The sequence below is a fragment of the Tamandua tetradactyla genome, chromosome 10 (genome assembly GCF_023851605.1).
Source record: "Tamandua tetradactyla isolate mTamTet1 chromosome 10, mTamTet1.pri, whole genome shotgun sequence".
Classification (NCBI taxonomy): domain Eukaryota; kingdom Metazoa; phylum Chordata; class Mammalia; order Pilosa; family Myrmecophagidae; genus Tamandua; species Tamandua tetradactyla.
Window position 1 is genome coordinate 74,864,208 of NC_135336.1, and position 19,747 is coordinate 74,883,954.

The 19,747-nt window shown below is 35.4% G+C and overlaps 1 pseudogene; it reads left to right on the top strand.

Annotated features, from left to right (window-relative positions):
- Window positions 1–2,510: 2,510 nt before the first annotated feature.
- LOC143647701 (ubiquitin-associated domain-containing protein 1-like) overlaps window positions 2,511–19,747 on the top strand; it is a 146,191-nt pseudogene continuing 128,954 nt past the window's right edge.

Consider the following 19,747-nt stretch of genomic DNA (forward strand, 5'->3'; position numbering starts at 1 on the left):
AAATTCATATGGAAGGGGTTCCAAAAACACAAAGCCTCTTAAAAAGAATAAAGAAGTTGTAGAATGCATGCTTCCTGATCTTAAAATGTATTATAAAACCATAGAAATTGAAACCACATAATACAAACACAAAACAGACATATAGATCAATGGAATTGACTTGAGAGCTCAAAAATCAACTCTCACATTTATGACTGGCCAGTTTTTAACAAAGTCATGAAGAACATTCAATTGGGAAAGAATAGTTTCTTCAACCAGTGGTTCAGAGAAAACTGGATCTATCATTTGAAAAAAAAAGGCCCCACCTCACTTTAAATACAAAAATCAACTCAAAATGAGTCAAAGACCTTAACATAGGAGCTAGAAAACTATTGAACTCCTAGAAGAAAACATAGTGAAGTATTTTCAAGGCCTTATGTCAGACAACAGTTGTTTTGACTTTATGCCCAAAGCCCAAGCAACACAATTAAAATAGGTATTTTTTAAATCAAAATTAAAAACTTTGAGCCTCAAAGGCCTTTATCATCAAAATAAAATGAAAACCTATACAATAGGAAAAAATATTTGGAAACCACATATCTGATAAAGGATTAATATCCTGAATATATAAAGAAATCCTTCAACCTAACAATAAGACAGACAATTCAATTTAAAAAGGACAAAATACTTGTACACACATCCCTCCAAAGAAGATCTACTAATGGCCAGAAAGCACAAGAAAAGATGATCATCACCACTGGCTAACAGGGAAATGCAAATCAAAATCACAATAAGATACCACTTCACATCCATTAGAATAGCTGTTATTTGTTTTTTGTTTGTTTGTTTTTGTATGGGCAGGCACTGGGAATGGCTGCTTTTTTTTTAAATGGAAAATGCTAGGTGTAGGAGAGGATGCAGAGAAATAGGAACACTCATTCATTGCTGGTGGCAAGGTAAAATGGTGCAGCTACTGTGGAAAACAGTTTGGAGGTTCCTCAAAAAAGCTAAGTATAGAACTTCCATATGAGCCAGCAATCCCACAACTGAGTATATACCCAAAAGAATTCAAAGCAGGAACTTGAACAGATATCTGCACACCAATGTTTATTGTAACATTATTTACAATTGCCAAGATATGGAAACAGGCCAAATGTCCATCAACAGATGAGTGGCTAAACAAGCTGTGGTATATACATACAATGGAATCTTACTCAGCCATAAGAATGAATGATGTTCTGGATGCATGAGTGATTCAGTGGTAGTATGCTCACTTGCCATGCAAGAGACCTGAGTTTGATTCCCAGAGCACGCACCCCCCCCAAAAAAGAATAACGTTCTGATATATGTGACAACATCGATGAACCTGGAAGACATCATGGTGAGTTTTCACCCATATGTGTCAGACACAAAAGGACAAATATTGTACAATCTCATTGATGTAACCCAATTAGAACAAGTAAACACATAGATTCAAAATCTAAAAATAGGTTACCAGGGAACTGGGTGGGGATAGGGAATGGGAAGCTAAGACTTAAAATGTACAAGTTTCTTCTTTGGAACTGTGTTTTCGTAATAGATGGTGGTAATGGGAGCAAAACATCGTGAGTGTAATTAATAGCACTGATGTATGTACTTGGAACTGATTAAAGAGGGATAATTTTAGACTGTATAAATAGTGCCAGAATAAAGAAAAGTCCATGGAACTACACTACAAAAGCAGTGAACCCTAATTTGAACCATGTACTTTAGTTAATAGCATAATTATGAAAATGTGCTGTCATCAATTGTAGTGGATGTTCCACAGTAATGCGGTGTTTTCGTGGTGTGGTGGGGTATGAGCGCTTCGCATTTTGTGCATGGCTGTTATGAAAACACACAATTTCTGTATTAAAAAAAAGAAAAGTCATATAGAAGTAATCCTGGACATCCAATATCCATCTAATAAGATAACAGAATAGATAAAAGAGAAAACAATGGAAAGAAGATACAAGGAAATATAGAAAAACATTTCTGAAAGATGAAGAAAGACAAGTGCTGAGCAGGCAGAATTTTCAAACAGGAACAAAAACTTACACATATTTTCATTATGTTTCAGATTACTGAACATAAATAGAAGATCCTAAATTTAATTGTTTGCTCATTTCCTGAAAATTATTTGAGGTTGATCTCTGGTAAAGTAAATACAAAAATGTCAAAATGATGTCTTCTAGAAGATGCTAGAGTAGGGTAGTCTATATTCACTCCTGCTCCATAGAAAAAGATATGGAATGGGGAAAAAAATGACAGGAATTGCAGCTCCAAGATGTGAATGATTGAAGAGGGTCTTCAATAATTCATAGGGAAGAGAGAGGTGGGGAGGTAGGGATGGGGAGAGCAGAATGAGTCTGATCAGCCATGACCCCCACCTGGAGTGGGTGGCAGCATGTGGGGAGCTTTGGATCTGAAGGAACTGACCATCCTTCTGCTCCAGCCTTTCCCAGCTGCTGCATGGGAAAACCTCCCCACATGGCTCACAGCTGGCAGTACCCATGGAGAGCCCAGAGATCTGCCTAGCCATCCACTCCAAAAAACTACACTCCCAGATGCAGGGAGCAGTTGCAAAAGCAGGCACTGGAAGTAGCCATCTGGTCAGATGCAGTGAATGGCAGATCCACCACAGGAGCCAGGCACTGCAGTCAGCTGCTCCCCCTAGCACTACAATTGGTGCCCCTCTCCCTAAACTGGGACTGGCCATACCCTGTCATGCACACCATCCTCCCAGCCAGCCACTGCAGTCAGGGAAGGTTGGGCATGAAGGAAAGGAGTGCATCAGGATTGCCACCTGCTGGGAAGAAGTGGTAAGTGCAGACTGGCAAACTCCCTATCTGCCTAGGTTGTTTATAATATATATTTTTTTTCTATTTTTAAATTATTAGTATCATTTGCTTTATTTTTATGTATGCATAGTTTATATATTTAAATTTTATTGATATTTATTTTTATTTCTTATTTTTATTTTTTCTCACTCAGTAGGCACCAGTCTGAGTTCATTCTCAATATATCTTGGGGTGTCTCCTTCTGACTTCAGGGCCTACTATTGCTTAGGTGTGTTTTTATATATATTTTTTATTATTTTGTGGTTGTTCTGCATGTGCTTGGAATCGAGGCCAGATCTCCCTCATAGTGGTCAGGCATTCTGACACTGAACTACCCTTGTACCCCTGCCTCACTTTTAATAGACTCTTAAGTAGAATTGTAACCCCTACATGAGATCTGGGTCTTGGTTTGGTGAGGAATTATACTGACAAACCAAGTGCAAAAGGCAGCCTTCAATACTTTAGGCAAGTGAAGGAAATTAACTTGCAAACCAACTTAATTAAGATAATCAAATGGCCCAAACATGAAAGAAAATCACAAAGCATGTGAAGATCAAGGCAGAAATGGACCAGTCAAACAACAAAATCAAAACACTGGAGGGGACACCAAATATGGAACAACTATTCAAGAATATTTATAAAGAAATAAAGACTATCAGGAAGATGCTAGAAGAGCCTAAAGATGAATTCAAGATGAAAAGAAAAATAGCAGCTCTCACAGAGATGAAAGACATAGTAGACCAAATTAGAAATTTACTAGAAACAATGCGATGACAAATTTAAAGCAGAAGGAAGAATAACTGAGCTAGAAGACAGAACAATTGAACTAGAGTGCCCAAAAGAACAAATGGCAAAAAAATCTGGAAAAATGGAATTGGCTCTTAGGGGGATGATGAACAAGAGAAGGTGCACAAATATAAGAACCAACAGTGTTGTAAAAGGAGAAGAGAAGAGTAAAGGGCTGGAAAGTTTAGTTGAAGACAAAATCAGGGAAAACTTCCCAATCCTTATAAAAGACATAACTATGCAATCAAATATACCTAATGAACCCCAAATAGAATAAATCCAAGTAGGCACACTCCAAGACATGTACTAATCAAACTGTCAAATGTTGAAGAGTAGCAGAAAGTCCTGAAAGCAACACAAGAAAACCAATCTACTACATACAAGGGAAAACACACAAGACTGACTTTGTATCACTCAACAGGCACTAGAGAGGCAGGAAGACAGTGGTCTGATGTATTAGAGATCCAGAATGAGAAAGACTTCCAGCTAAGAATTCTTTTTTCAAACAAGTCATCCTTCAAATTGAGGGAGAGATTAAAATCTTCAAGGACAAACAAAGACTGAGAGAACTAATCAACAAGAGACCTTCCTACAATTAATACTAAAAGGAGTCTTGTGACCTGAAAGAAAAAAAAAAAAAAGGAAAGGGAGGTCTGAAGGAGGGTACAAAATTGTAGAGTACCAGTAAGGGTAATTTAAAGGAAATAAGAGAGAGGGAAAAGAACATATAGATATGACCAATAAAAACTAAAGGGTAAGATGGTAGAATCAAGAAGTGCATTTACAGTAATAACTTTGAACATTAATGAATTAAACTCACCAATTAAAAGATAGTTTGGCAAAATAGATTTTAAAATATAATCTATTTATATGCTGTTTACAGAGACACATCTTAGATCCAAGGACACAAATAGATTGAAAATGAAAGGATGGGAAAAGATGTTCTATGCAAGCTGTAACCAAAAGAAAGCAGGAGTAGCTATATTAATACCAGATAAAATAGACTATAAATGTAAAGATGTCATAAGAGACAAAGAAGAATACTACATATTAATAAAAGGGACAATTCACCAAGAGGAAATAACAATCATAAATGTTTATGCTCCCAATCAAAGAGCTCCAAAGTAAGTGAGGCAATCATTGGCAAAACTGAAGAGAGCTATAGCTGTTTCAGCAATAATGATGGGAAACTTCAAAACGCCACTCTCCACTATGGATAAAACCAGAGAGAGGCTCCAAAAGGAAATAGAGAACTTAAACAATATGAAAAATGGATTAGACCTAATGACATATATAGATCATTGCACCCCAAAACACCAGGATATATCTGCTTCTTTAGTACACATGGAATATTCTCCAGGATAGATCATATTCTGAGACAGAAAATGAGACTTATAAATTTAATAAGATTGAAATTCTACAAAACAATTTCTCTGATCGCAACGGAAATTATACAGCTAAACAGCAAAAGAAGAACCCAATTATAAAATGGTCAGAGGATATAAATAGATACTTTTCTGAAGAGCAAATATAAATGACTGAAAAGCATATGAAGAGATGCTCATTTTAATTAATGATAAGGGAAATGAAAAGTAAGATGACAATGAGCTATCTCCTTACACCTATAAGAATGGCTGCTATTAAACAAACAGAAAACTACAAATGTTGGAGAGGATGTGGAGAAATTGGTACAGTTATTCGCCATTGATAGGAATGTAAAATGCATGATGATTTCTCAGAAAACTAAATATTGCCTATGACCTGGCAATACCCATACTTCATATAGACCCAGAAGAACTGAAAGCAGTGACATAAATAGACATTTGCATAATGATGTCATAGCAGCATTATTCACAATTGCCAAAAGATGGAAACAATCCAACAGTGCCCATCAACAGATGAGTGGATAAACAAACTGAGGCATATACATACAATGGAATGCTTTGCAGCAGTAAAATTAAATGAGGTCCCAAAGTACATAACAACATGGATGAACCTTGAGGACATAATGCTGAATGAAATAAATCAGTCACAGAAGGGCAGATACTGTATGATTTCATTATTATGACTCTGGTAAAGGCAATCTCAGAGGTTACACTGTAGAATATTTCAGACCTAGAGGTACACAGAGAAGAGGAAAAGCCTATCCAATGAGGTTAAACTTGAATTCAAGCGAATGGACAGAAGTGAGGGTAACAAATTAGTGGGGTTATAGGTAACATTACCAGATTGATAGTGACTATTGAAAGGAAATGTATAGGGCCATGTATCCCACCGATTTAATCTACAATTATAAATAAGTTCTTGCATGAACTATTTCAAAGATTTGATATTGGACAAAGAGTCAATAATAGAGGAGTCTAGGGGGGAAGCTAAAATTGCATGCTATGGCCAATATTAACAGGAAGGCATCAATAGTACCACAGCACTACAAAGGGCAACTAATTTTGGAAAGGGACAAGCGATAAGGGGTAATTTTGATTTTGGTGAGGCTGTGATTGTCCGTTCTTTATCTCTATGGACCACTGAAAATTGTCTAAAATTGAGAGTGCTGCTGATTCCACAACCAAGTGAGGATACTGTAAGACATCGTTTATTTATTTTGTACATTATCCATGATGCCCAATAGATGGAGGAAGCCAAAGTTTACAATGACTCAGAAGCAGAATGGCAAACTGTGATATATCTATATGATGGAATATGGTGTGGCTACAAAAAGGAAAGATGTTAAGAGGCATGTAATGAACTGAATAAACCTTAGAGACAATGTGTTATGCAAAATAAGCCAGAAACAAAGGGGCTAATATGCTAAAGTCTCTCTCAGAAAATACTTATAAGAAGACTGTAGGCCAAATTGTAAGCCCTTATAGCAGCCACACTTAGTCTGAAACTGTAAATGTATTTCTAGATTCTAACACACTGAGCTATATGTGTATTACCTGTTATTTCCCTGGAACTTTGAATAAATGTGTGACACCTAAGACCCAGAAATGGAGTGCTGCATCCACTTCATTTAAAGCCAGCATAGTTATATACAATAGGATTTAACAAACAAGTCTGCTGAATAACTGTATTGATATCTCTTCTGGCCTCTATTGTTCTGGGGCAACTAAAAGGAAAAATCTGAAACAGTGGAATGGTAATCCATAGCAAACTTTGAAATCTGTTCTTTAACTACTCATTGAAGTAATACATGTTGCATGTCAAAAAGTTAAAGGGTCAAAAAATAGTAAGCAACATAGAAGTTCAGTAAAAAGAAGATGCATTATTATGGCTATGAAATGAGCTTGAAAACAATGGGTATAAATTATAAGATTATATAGGAAGACTCCAAGAATAGTGCTTTCAAGGCAAAGAATTAAATTGGAATCATAACAGATTGTATGATTAAGAGTCTAAAAGATCTTAATTATGTAATAATACGAACAATGAAGAAGGCTGTCAGAAATTCCAGATGAACTCTACAACTCCTGGTACTAATATGAAGTAAATTAAAAAAACTTTATTTTGGACCATTGATGGAAAGACAACTCATTTAATCTTTTTTTTTTTTTTTTTGGTCCTTTTCTGTTTTATTAATAATTGTCATTCTGATGGGTGTGAGATGATATCTCATTGTGATTTTGATTTGCATTTTCCTGGTAGCAAGTGAAGTTGAGCATCTTTTCATGTGCCATTTAGCCATTTGTATTTTCTCTTCTGGGAAGTGTCTGTTATGTCTTTTGCTCATTTTGTAATTGGGCTGTTTGTCTTTTTGCTGTTGAGTTGAACAATCTCTTTACATATTCTGGATACTAGACACTTATCTGATAGGTTGTTTCCAAATATTGTCCCCCACTGTGTAGGCTATCTTTTTACTTTCTTGACAAAGTTCTTTGATGCACAAAAGTGTTTAATTTTGAGGAGTTCCCATTTATCTATTTCTTTCTTCAATGCTCATGCTTTGGGTGTAAGATCTAGGAAATCAACTCCTATTACAAGCTTTATAAGCTATTTCCCTACATTTTCTTCTAAAAGTTTTATGGTCTTAGATCTAATGTTTAGATCCATTTTGAGTTAATTTTTGCATAGGGTGTGAGATATGGATCCTCTTCCATTATTTTACATGTGAATATCCAGTTCTCCAAGCACCAACAATTGAAGAGACTGAGTAAGCTTGACTGCTTTATCAAAGATCAATTGTCCATAGAAGAGAGGGTCTATATTTGAACACTCTATTTGAGTCCATTTACTTCACAAAGTAAGTTTTTGGGATTTTAATTGGTATTGCATTGAATCTATAAATCAATTTAGGTAGAATTGAAATCTTAACTATATTTAATCTTCCAATCGTGAACATGATATGCTCTTCTATTGATTTAGGTCTTTTGTGATTTCTTTTAGTAATTTCTTGTAGTTTTCTTTGCATAGGTCTTTTTAATCCTTAGTTAAATTTATTCCTAAATATTTTATTCTTTTGGTTGTAGTTGTAAATGGAATTTTTTTCTTAATATTCCCCTCAGATTGCTCATTACTAGTGTATAGAAGCACTACAGATTTTTGAGTATTGATCTTGTAACCTGACACTTTGCTGTACTCATTTATTAGCTCTAGTAGTTTTACTGTGGATTTTTTGAGGTTCTTGACTTATAGTATAATATCATCTGCAAACAATAAGAGTTTTACTTCTTCCCTTACAATTTTGATACCTTGTATTTCTTTTTCTTGTCTAATTGCTCTGGCTAGAACTTCCAACACAATGTGGAACAACAATGGTGATAGTGGACATCTTTGTCTTGTTCCTGATCTTAGGGGGAAAGCTTTCAGTTTTTCCCCATTGAGGATGATGTTAGCTGTGGGTTTTTCATTTATTCCCTTTATCATGTTGGGGAAGTTTCCTTCTATTCCTATCCTTTGAAGTGTTTTCAACAAGAAAGGATGTTGAATTTTTTCAAATGCCTTTTCTGCATCAATTGAGATGATTATGTGGTTTCTCTGCTTTGATTTGTTGATATGGTGTATTACATTAATTGATTTTCTTATATTGAACCATCCTGCATACCTGGGATGAATCCCACTTGGTCGTGGTGCATATATCTTTTAACATGCTGCTGGATTCGATTTGCAAGAATTTTGTTGAGGATTTTTGCATATATATTCATTAGAGAGATTGCTCAATAATTTTCTTTTTTTGTAGTATCTTTGTCTAGTTTTGGTATGAGGGTGATGTTGACTTCATAGAATGAGTTAGGTAGCCTTCCCTCCTCTTCAATTTTTTGAAGAGTTTGAGCAGGATTGGTACCAATTCTTTCTTGAATGTTTGGTAGAATTCATATGTGAAGCCATCTTGTCCTGGACTTGTCTTTTGTGGAAGCTTCTTAATGACTGATTCAGCTTCTTTACTTGTGACTGGTTGTTGAGGTTGTCTATTTCTTCTCAAGTCAATGTTGGTTGTTCATGTCTTTCTAGGAAGTTGTCCACTTCATCTATGTTGTGTAGTATATTAGCATAAGGTTGTTCGTAGTATCCTTTTTTTTACCTCATTTGTTTCTGCAGGGTCAGTAGTTATGTCTCCTCTTCTATTTCTGATTTTATTTATTTACATCCTCTCTCTTCTTCATTTTGTCGACCTTGTTAAGGGTCTATCAATTTTATTGATATTCTCATAGAACCAACTTCCGGTTTTGTTAATTTTCTTGATTGTTTTCATAGTCTCAATTTCGTTTATTTCTGCTGTAATCTTCATTATTTCTTTCCTTTCACTTGCTTTGGGGTTAGTTTGCTATGTTCTTTCTCTAGTTCTTCAAAGTGAATGTTAATTCCTCAATTTTTGCTCTTTCTTTTCATTTAATCTTGATGTTTGCAATGGTCTACTTAGTGGAGAACACTTTTAGTGGTGTAGGCATATATATATTTGCTGTGAAGTCAAATGTATACTTGAGTCTACAGTAAATAATACTCACCTTTAAAAGTATTATGCTCTTGTTTCCAGCATTTAAAAACACTGTATAGCTACAGTGCCCAAAATTATATTTGCATAATATGATGTAAACTTTATACTGGCAAGTAAAGTTTCAGTTGAGAGAAATTAGAAGGGGAAGCCTGGCGAGAAGGGTATAAGAAGGTGTACGGCCAATTTCTTCATACTACTTAGAGGAGAATCATGAGGAAACTATTTAAAGATAATGGAAAAAACAACCAAGGATTTATATTTAGCATTTAAAGCTAAAAATTTTATCAACAGAAAAGCCAAATACAACAAAAATTGGAAATTAAGGGTATGAAGTACTTGGATATAAACAGAAATGTTTTCATTTTTCTGTAAAAACTTCCTTTAAATATGTTCTGTCAGATCTCCCTCTGCCTTCATTACTAACATGTGGGTAGATCCTTTAGCTTTCTGGTAACTTTCAGTTTTAAAAACAAGTCCGACTTTTGTAATGAAGGATTTTCAAGTAGGAAAACTATAAAATGGCCTAAATCAAAACTCATATAGAATTCAAAATGTTTACCTTCACCTCATGGCTCTTCCTTAGAGCAAGTTCTACATCTTGGGTCAATTCCAAACTGGGTGAAAGCAGAAGCTCCCATTCAAAATCCTGATAAAAATATATTCAATAAAAATTAAGTAAGGGAAGGAAAGCAGTTATAAGTGAGATAAATTTCTCACCTTTCATGCCATGAAATCAATTGTTTAAAGTTAATAAGTCAATAAGCAGAAGAATGTGTACTATTAAAATTATTTGGTAACCACTAAGAGATCTGAAAACAGAAATAAATGAAGCTATTCTTGGAGTGAAACTGGACAGGTGACATTTACTTTCCAGTTAATATCATTGGATACTCTGATAGTTTTACTCCCCTCCTATATATTATATTTGCACTAAAATATAGTAAAGTAAATAATGAAGTACAATATTGGGAGGGAGTGAGCACGAATGTCAAAATGTCAAATACTACTAAAAAGTTCAAGTGAGATCATTGAAAAATGATCACTGAATTCAGCAACATGAAAGTCATTGATCATTTTAAGTGTGAGGGTTCTAACAGGAATAAAGGGGAGCAGGTGCCAAATTGAAGTGGGTTAAGAATGTGTAGGTGGTGAGGAATGCAAGACAATAAATATCAGTTCTCAAAATATTTGGCTTCAAGGAATAACATAGAAGTAGGTCTATTGTTAGAAAGGAAAATGGAGTCCATATTGTTTTTAGATTTTGTTATTGCTATTTTAAGATGAGAAACAATATTTACATGTATTTGGGAAAGACCGAGATTGAATATCTGGGAAAGAAAAGCTAAATAAGTTTACTAAGAAGGGTAGAGGGAATATGATTGGGAGCAGAGAGGTGGAGAACTGGGTCTTCTCATCTTTTATAAGAAGCCCAGTTCATCTTTTATAAGGAAGGACTGGAAAGAGAATGCAATGGCCTCAATGTATGGGTAAGTGCATAGATTTGGTGTTGAAAAGTTGAGAAAATTCGTCTAGTGATTTCTATGTATCCTATGAAGAATGTAACAGTTACATTCAGGAGAATGAAGGAAGTGCAAAAATTTTGAAATAGTTTCTGCAAAGAGTCAGGGAAAGTTGATCAGTAAAGTGTAAAAAACTCCCTGGGTAGTGTCCAGGGTCCTAGCAAGATCCTTATGTTAGAAGCGGTCTGCTGAGGTTCATTTTCTCCAGAGGTTCATTTGTCTATGCACTTAGAGAAAGCAAATATTTAGGTTGATACAGTGTGTGTTTTGCCACAGAAATGTGATAAACGAAGAGCAAGGCAATGTTGCCTATTTTTAGAAAGGTATGAAAATTGTAGCAGATATATTATTTGTGAAAAAACATATCTAACTTTCCTTTTTTTCTCTAGCTGCTTGTTTTTCTCTAACTTAAATTCGAAGTTAATTTGTCTCTCAATCTCCATGTAGCACAGAGACAGAAAACGATTTCTTTAAAAAAATAAATACATGGAATCTAAGCTGGATAGGAAGGAAATCGAAGAATGAAGAGGGATAACAATTAAGGAGATGTCACAAGAGACTGGGTTTAAGTAATTGTCAGTATGGATGATTGTGGGGCTATGACTGTTCTGCCAGCTTAGTCCAGAATTGACTCTGAAATTGGATAACTCTGGCCCTGATGGTGCTGGAACTCCCTGACTCCAGATGATCAGTACTGGGGAAGATTGGTGCTGACAGTAAGGTATTGCCAGATGCAAAAGCTGACTCCAATATTGTAATACCTGAGGAACTTTCCAGACATTTTTTCCATCTCGGTTTTGTCATGTGATTTTCATTTAGATGAAGCATAAAGATATTTGGTTATTGTATTAGTTTTATTGGTTGCTTTAAAGCTAATGCTGTTTTCAATTCTTGTTCAGAAGAAAAGTAAAATTATTTCTGACAGCTTAAGCAAGGTGCTATTTAGTAGTCTAAATCCCTCTCCTATACTTAAAATTGGTTTCTGTCTCATTTTAGCATCAGTTATACAATTGTCTAACCTTTGCATTTTAAGTGAATCACAGCCACAAAAGCTTACTCAGCTGGGTTGTTTCTTAATTCTATAAACTCAAGTCAGAATTATCCATTTCCACCCACATATATCTAGCTTTCAAGTTTAAACTCCAAGAAGCATTTAAATTATTAAAGTCAGTCTTGTGAGACAAGATTTGTCACACTGTAAGACAAATAATTCTTTTAAAATTCAATGTAAATTTGAGCTTACATTGGCCAGCCAAGGCTCTCTCCCAAATCAAATCAGTAAGATAATATTTGTTATCTTTTGATGCTTTGTTTTAATGAATGAGTTTAGGGATTGCTTTTTTGTTTCTTTGTTTGTTTGTTTTTTGCATGGGCAGGCACTGGGAATTGAACCCAGGCACGGCTTTTATGTTTTATTATTTTTACTGCTCCTATAATAAAGAATTAATTTGCAGAATAATTAATTTAGCAGATATCTATTGAGTGTCTGCTATGCTTAAGACACTACACTATGTGACCAGGCATAAAAAGCAGGAATTCACAATTCTTGATGTAAGTAAATCAAGTATGCAAGTAACTACAATACATAACAACACGCACACCATCAAATATTTGTAAACCAAAGGCTATAGTGTTTCAAAAAGGACAGATCTTACAATGGTACTTAACTAAAATAGGGCAGGAGTACTGAGGATGTGAATTAAAGCAAAGACTGGCAGAATTAAGAAGATAAAAGGGGGAAGAAGATATATTAAACAGAGATGAAGAATTCCAACACAGCTGAATATTTTTTAGGCTTAGTCAATGGGAGAAATGCTCTATATTTGGCAGAAATTGAAATTTAGGAGTAATGAGTTGTTTTGTGGAGGAAGGTGATAAAGTTGGTTTAAGAAATTTTTAGTTTAAGAAGACTTTAGAGCATGCAAATAATGATGTCTAGCAGACAGTTGAAAATGTGTAGCTTTGAAGCAAAGTTAGGGAGCAGAGCTGTAGAACTGAGTCATTTTCAAGCAATAAAAGATGATACAATCTTGAAAAACAAGCAAAGAAGTAAAACAAATTTGCATGGGGTGGGTGCTATGAGCATACAAAACATGGGAAATTGTAGGGAGAAGAAAAAGTCACAGCAAAAGGAATGAATAAAGACAAAATTAATTCAAAGATGGCCAAAGAACAAAGATAATACCACACAAATCAGAAGAGAATTTTTTTCATTAATAGTAATGTGATCAATCTTGTCTAATGCTACATAGATTTTGAAAATAAAAGATTTCCAGAATCACTCAGTATTGTTAAACTTGTTAATACAGAACATTTTACTCCCAATAAGACTTGCAGCATTATATATTTTCAAACTAAGAATGATGTTTAATTCCCTCCTCAAATTTAAAAAAGGAACATAAAGCATGAGTACAAAATATCCCTGAATTTGACAGAGTCAAATTTCCGCTTTACTAGGCAAGGATTTTCAAGTGTGCTGAAATGTGATATCTCCTTCTATTGTCATGATTTCACATCCTTTTCTAATAATCATTTCCAAGTAGATATCACTAGTCTCATAGCAGAAAGTCTCCTTCTTCCAATTTGGAATCTGCTAGAATTCTGCCTTGTTCTTCAGCTTTAATAATTCAATGCCCCTTAACAGTTGGACAATGGGTTAAGAACTGGAGCTGTGGGTAATAGCTGCTAATGTTTTAAGGACCCATTTGCACTGAAAATTCAAATATACTGGAAAAAATTGAAAACCCAAGATTTCTGATTTCTGTACAGAGTTTGAAAGTCAGCATTCTGGCCCTAACAGCAAGGAAAAAACTGAACAAACTAAAAAAATGACAACTCTTCATAAATCCATCAAAGAATTGAGGCCACAGAGCCATGGCTACTTCAAGAACTGGAAAGAGAGGAGTATACAGTGAATCATATCTTACCAAGAGAACAAGCCTGGGAATGAATCTGTCTTCTGGAGCCAGTACTGATAGGAACACATAAACCATTACTGATGAATTGCTAGAGACTGATTGTGAAATAACTTGAGAGGTAAGAACTCTGAGGGGGTCCAGTCTTAATGTACTCCCATGCTTTAGTGAATTTTACCTCTGAGGGTCCCATCAGGTACTCATTGTGAAGACAGAAAGAAAATACCTTCATGCTTCCATTAGGGACAGGGGGAAAGTGGCCATTCTGATATATCCCCAATGGATTCTTTCCTCTTTATCAAAGGACAGCCATCACAAGAAATTTTTTTACCAGCACCTATTTTACTGTAGCTTAAGTGACATGGGACAAGGAAAATACCCAGCTTCAGCCCCCTCTAGACTTCCATGTAAATGAAAGTAATTACCAATGTAGGGGAAAGGAAATATCTACCTCCAGAATCTTGTAGGCTTCTTATATTACCTGGGGGTGCCGGAGGTGGGGCAGTAGGTGGAAGGAAAAAGGAGCTGAGAAGCTCTTGTGAAAGTCACAGCCCAGAGGCATAGCCTTACTAAAACACTGAGACACAATCACAGGATTAAAGGGTGCTGCTTCTTCCCATCTATGGCTACCTTATCAGGAAATCATTAGAGCTCCTATACTCCTCCTATACTATAACAGAGGAGTAAAATGAAAAAATTCCAAGACCCAAATCTGACCTAAGAAGTATCTAGGGAAACTCAGAGACAACAAGGAAGACAATAACAAGGAGACTCGAAGGAATTTTAGCCTCTGACACCCACAGCTACAGCAAAAAATAAACACAGCCTGATTCCTAACCAGATAAACAAAAAATGTCACAGGAAAAGCCTATTTACCTCAATTCCTTTTATTCAGTACATGTCCAGCTGTCAATGAAATATTATAAGGTCTACTAATGGCACAAAACACAGTCTGAAGAGACAGACCAAGCATCAGAACCAGAAATGGCAGCATTTTAGGAATTACCAAACTGAGTATTTAAAATAACAATGATTGATAAACTAAGGGCTCTAATGGGGAAAGTGAACAACATGCAGCAACAAATAGGTAATGTAAACAGAAATATGGAAATCCAAACAAATTTAATAGGAAGTGAATGACAGTAAAATGCATTGTAATAAAAATGAAGAATGTCTTTAATGAGCTCATGAGTAGACTGGACAAGGCTGAACAAAGAATCTGTGAACTTGAAGACATATCAATATAAATTCCAAGATTGAGGTGCAAAGAGAAAAAAATGAATGAAAAATATGGAACAAAATATACAAGAAGTGTGGGGTAATTCTGAAAACTGTTTATGCAATGGGAATACCAGAAGAAGAAGAAAGAGAAAAGAATGACAGAAAAAATATTTGAAGTAATAATGTATAAGAACTTTCCAAAATTAATGACAGACACCAAACCACGAATCCAGGAAACTTGAGAATACCAAGCCAGATAAATACCAAAAGATGTACACATAGTCAGGTCTTATTCAAACTGCAGAAAATTAAAGAATAAGAAAAAAATCCTGGGAGGGGGTGACTTCTAGGGGAGAAGGTGGAGTAGGAAGCTCATGAAATCACTCCTCCAAACACAACTAGTGGACAGGAAGAAATTGTCTAGAACAAATATTCTGGGGCTCCAGAGGCCAGGGGAACACTGTACAGTAACCAGGGAAGAATGGGATGAAAAGAATGAGAAACTGCAGTAAAAAACTGTAAGTAACTTGATCTGCAGTGGCGGGCAGTGTCCATCCCCTACTGTTGAGGCAGGCCACTTCAGGTCTGGTGTCAGATTGGGGACCTGAAGATGGAGAGGGACATGAAAGACCTCTTCCCCTAAAATGGGGGTGGGGGGAAGGGTGGAGCAAGGCCAAATACTCATAATGGCTTTAATCAGTTAATTTAGATTCCTGGGTCCAGGGTCTGAATTGTTCTTCTAGTGCACCCTGGACAGGAAATTCCCAGGCCGTTGTTTCAACCCCATCCCTGACAGGAGCTGAGAAAGTGGAAGTTTAACAATAGTACCTCCCTAGGGTTGCAGGGAACAGTTTGCCTAAGAGTTTCATCTATTGGGTAGGCCAGCAAAGTGCAGCTTCAGAGAACCAAGAAAAAGGGATTTTAGTATCTTTCCTGACCCTCTCCCCAGAGCCCTTTGAAGCTGCTTTGCTCTAACACAAAGCCAATCAACAAAACTCAAGATAAGAGCGAGAAACTGACCTTCAGCCTCAACTCATCAAGATAATCAGATGTCTAGATATCAGCAAAAAATTACAAGCCCTACTAAGAAACTGGGAGATTCAGCCCACTTGAAGGAACAAATTAAAAAGCAAGAAGAGACAGAATTTGGAAAACTAATCAAAGATGTTCAAAGAAATCTCCTAAGTCAATTCAAGGAGATAAAGGAAAATATGGCTGAAGAGATAAAGGATATCAAAAAGACACAAATAAGAAGACTCAGCATAAAGAAGAATTTAAAAGTATGAAAAGAAACAAAATAGTTATTATGAAAATGAGAGGCAGAATAGAAGAGTTTAAAAACACACTAGGGGCAAACAATAGCAGATTTGAACAGGCAGAAGAAATAGTCAGTGAGCTGGAAGATAGGACAGGAAACAGACAGAAGAACAGAGAGAAAAAAGAATGGAAAAAATTGAGCAGGGACTCAGGGATTTGAATAACAGCACAAAGTACACACACATATGTGTCATGCATGTCCTGGAAGTAGAAAAGGAAGGAAATGGGACAGAAAGAATATTTGAAGAAATAATGCTGAAAGTTTCCCAAATCTTATGAAAAACATAAACATACATGTTTAGAAATGCAACATATTCCAGGCAGAATAAATCCTAATAGACCTACTCTGCGATACATATTAATCAGAATATCAAATGCCAAAGATAAAGAAAGAATCCTGAAAGCAGCAAGAGATCAGTGATTTGTCATGTACAAGAGACAAGCAGTAAGATTAAGTGCTCATTTCTCATTAGAAACCATGGAGGCAAGAAGGCACTGATATAATATATTTACGGTACTGAAAGAAAAAAACTACCAGCCAAGAATTCTTTATTCAGCAAAACTGTCCTTCAAAAATGAATGAGTATTCAAAATGTTCACATGTAAACATAAACTAAGAGAGTTCAACAAGAGATCTGCCCTACAAGAAATATTAAAGTGGGTTCTGCAAAGTCAGGGAAAAAAGACAGGAGAGATAATTGGCAAAAGATGGGCACACCTCATTGTCCATCAATTGAAGAATGAATAAAATAAAATGTGGTATATGCACACATAATGGAATATTATTCAGCTGTAAGAAGGAGTACATCCTAATGCATGCCTCAATATAGATGAACCTTGAGGACATTATGTTGAGTGAAATTAGCCAGACAAGGACAAATGTATGAAATCATTGATATGAATCAATTATAATAAGCAAACAGAGTTAGAATCTAGAATACAGGTTGCCAGGAGATAGAAACAAGGTAAAGAATGGGAAGCTAACACATAATTTTGCTGAATTTCTAATTAGATTGAATGTAAATGTTTGGAAATGGATAGTCATAGTGGTAGCACATTATTATGAGTATAATTAAAAGCACTGAATTATATGTGTGAATATGGTTGAAAGGGGAAATTTTGGGTTGTATATGTCACTACAAGGTAAGCTAGAGGTAAAACATAGGACTGCGTAACATAATGAACCCTCTAGTGGATGACTGTGGTTAATAGTACAAATATAAGAATATTCTTCATGACATACAACAAATGTATGTCACTACTATATGGTTTTAGTAATAGGGTGCTATATGGGAAAATACACCAATACAAGCTATGGACTATATAATAATAATATTTTAATATTCTTTCATCAATTGTACAAAGGTACCACACCAAAGTGAAGTGTCAACAATAGGGGGGTATAAGAGGTATGGGATTTTTTCTTTTTTGGAGTAATGAAAATATTCTAAAATTGATTGTGGTGATGAATGCACAACTCTGATTTTACTGAAAGCTATTGATTTTACATTTTGATGAATTGTATGATATATGAATATAAGTCATTAAAATGCTATAATAGTGAAGAAAAAAAAAAAAGAAAATCCTGAAAAAAACCAGAGGAAAAAATGCCTTATCTATACAATGGCAAGAATAAGAATTATATTGAATTTTCCTTCAGAAACCATGTGAGCAATAGGAGAGTAGAGTGAAATATCTAGTGTTGGAAGAAAAAAATGCCAATACAGAATTCTATATCCACCAAAATTAACTTTCAAAAGTGAAGGAGAGGGCGGGCCGCGGTGGCTCAGCGGGCAAAGTGCTTGCCTGCTATGCCGGAGGACCTCGGTTCGATTCCCGGCCCCAGCCCATGTAACAAAAAACGGAAAAACAAAATACAATAAAACAAGAAAATGTTTAAAAATGTTTCCCTTTCTTCCTTCCTTCCTTCCTTCTATCCTTCCTTCCTTCCTTCTCTCTGTCTTTCCTTTAAAAAAAAAAAAAAAAGTGAAGGAGAGGGCGGGCAATGGTGGCTCAGTGGCCGAGTTCATTGCCTGTCATGCCAGAGATGCAGGTTCAATTTCCAGTGCCTGCCCATGCAATAAAAAAAAAAGAAAGAAAGAAAGTGAAGGAGAAATAAAGACTTTCTCAGACAAACAAATACTGGAAAAAAAATTGTCACCAGTAGATATGCATTGCCAGTAAGTTATTGCAAGAGAAAGAAAATAATATATGTCAGAAATTTAGATCTACATAAGAAAAGCCAGAGCATTCAAGAAGGAATATGTGAAAGTAAAATGAAATCTTTTATTTTTCATGATGTTCTTATCCATCACTAATCTAACAAATAACTGTTCAAAATAATAGTAACAACTGTATATTGGATGGCTATATGTTATGGATAAGTGAATGACAGCAATTGTATAAATGATGGGAAGGAAGAATTGTAAATACTCTGTTATAAGGAAAAATTTTAAATACTCTGTTATAAGGAATCTGCATTATCCATGAAGCAGGATTATGCCATTTGAACATGGAGTTAAATGAGCTTCAAATATTTATTATAAACACTTGGGCAACAACTAAAATAATTTTTAAAGAAAGCATAATTGATATGCATTGAGAGGAGAAGGTGGAACCATGTAAAAATTCATAAGGTAGAGTGAAAGATAAAAAAAATAAGAAAAGAGCAGAAAAGAGTTACAAATATGATACATAAAATTAATAATCATATTAAATATGAATAGTCTAAATACACCAATTAAAAGACAAAAACAAGTGCAGATAGATTAGAAACAAGTCCCAAATATGTATCATTTTTATGATACCTACCTTAATTCTAAAGACATACACTAATTAAAAGTAAAGTCAGTACCCCTTAAAATTAAGGAGCAAGAACTCTCTGAAGGGGGAATTTGAAGCAAGCTAAAACAGGGAGAGAAGGAATAGGAAAAAAAACATGAAGAAGCCCTTAAGAAAGCATGGTAATCAAGCTCAGGAGGGTCTGAGTCCTGGACAGATAACCTTCTCAGGGGCTACCCACTTACAGGAAACATCCAGCAGCAGCTGACCCAGCTGGACCCAAATGATACCCACCTAAGTCATCTACATAGAAGCGTAGAGCCAACTCACTTACCCAAATGCACTGTTTACCAACAGGCACCACCCTGGAGAGAAGGAAGGGTAGAAAATTATTTGCCTATTTGAAATATAGATTCAATGCAATCCTAATAAAAATTC